Below are 1,557 nucleotides of genomic sequence, written 5' to 3'. Positions count from 1 at the left end.
TTGGTACCCAATTAGCCTTTATTACAGGTGCAGTTATAACCACTTTAAACTGTTGAGTTAAATCAATAATCTTAAATGCTTTTGAATGCTTGTTATAATCTTAAATGTGTATGTGCTGATTCTGATGCAAGAAAGGCCTAACTCTGAGTACACTCTGTGCCAACAGACAGGAAGCGCAGGCTTTTGCAGAGCGTGCTTGTGAAAGTGAAAGTTACTTTGAGGAGCTGATTGAATGATGCTATTTGAATAACCAGGTTATTCAAATTGTCTTTTATACTTTTATATTCTTTCATTAAGCTTTTAGTAGAGGTTCTTGCAGGATGTGGGCCTGATGTTTCAGACGATAAGCGTACGTCCGGCAGCGACAGAAAGACAACTGGCAGGGAGACGAGGGGATGTTCTTTTCAAACTGTGTTAAAAGTCATTGTGGTTTTGATTTGATGTATGCATGTATTGTATCTGATGATGCATGAGGGGGCATTAACCATGAGGGGCGTTTATGTCATTAATCAAATAAAATTTAAAATAAGTAATTTATTAAATGTTTGAACAGAAATATTTAAATCTTTATTTAGTTCACTAATTCCAATTTTAAATAACTGACACATTTAATTATTTAATGGTGTATTTAATTCATTTATGTATTTAATTTTGTCACTCCTTGCCCCCTAATATTAATATTAGTTGTAAATAAGAAAACACACGAAGACAAAAAAGTACCCCAAATTGGATTAAAGTCATATTTCACCAATATCTTTTCCTTGGGACCCAGTTTTTAAACACCTGAAACCTTTGACTCAGATATAATGTGTTGTGAGACACGTGTGGTTCCTGAGCCACTGTCTGTGAATCACAGCATTCGGTAATGTCCATGACCCACACATTGGATTCCAACTCACTGTTCATCTAAGACCTATAAAAATTATAACAACAACAAGAATAATAATAATACTAAAATAATAATTGACTATATTTCCTTGCCCTCAAATTGACAATTTAATTCAAAGTACACTCACTTAATTAGTCCACTCTGTGAGATTGTTAGGACAGATCTCAGGCTGTCAGCTAGTTGCACTGAAACATTTAACCCTTTCACGCATAGTGGTCACTACAGTGAACAGCTATTCAAAGGCTGTTTCCTTGTATTTGCATCAGTGATGATGGTATACTAGTGCATAAACCACTACATTGGACACTGATGTGTCACTCCATACCCTGCCACTCACTGTTCAGCCAGAGTTGTCCACCTAAGTCAGGGGTCTGCAACCTGCATGCTGCTCTTTAGTCCTTATATAGTGCGGATCCGCGTGGTTTGGGAAAATGAATTAGAAGTATTTAGCTGATGAAAGTGATTTGGTGTAGCCCCAATATTTTCCGAACATTCCGGAACCTTACAACATTCAGGAATTCCGAACATTCCGGAACTTTGGCGCATTCCGGAATTCCGAACATTCCGGAACCATGGCGCATTCCGGAATTCCGAACATTCCGGAACTTTGGCGCATTCCGGAATTCCGAACATTCCGGAACTTTGGCGCATTCCGGAATTCCGAACAT

The 1,557-nt window shown here is 38.0% G+C and overlaps 1 long non-coding RNA gene across 1 annotated transcript in view; it reads right to left on the bottom strand.

Annotated features, from left to right (window-relative positions):
* Window positions 1-252: 252 nt before the first annotated feature.
* LOC121813649 overlaps window positions 253-1,557 on the bottom strand; it is a 1,674-nt gene continuing 369 nt past the window's right edge. Inside the window, exon 2 of the long non-coding RNA XR_006053808.1 lies at window positions 253-790. This is a non-coding gene — a long non-coding RNA (uncharacterized LOC121813649). The remainder of the gene's footprint in view (window positions 791-1,557) is intronic.

Source organism: Haplochromis burtoni, unplaced genomic scaffold (assembly GCF_018398535.1).
Source record: "Haplochromis burtoni strain Fernald_Lab_line unplaced genomic scaffold, NCSU_Asbu1 Contig_2151, whole genome shotgun sequence".
Lineage (NCBI taxonomy): Eukaryota > Metazoa > Chordata > Actinopteri > Cichliformes > Cichlidae > Haplochromis > Haplochromis burtoni.
This window is presented reverse-complemented; position numbering and strand designations above follow the sequence as displayed.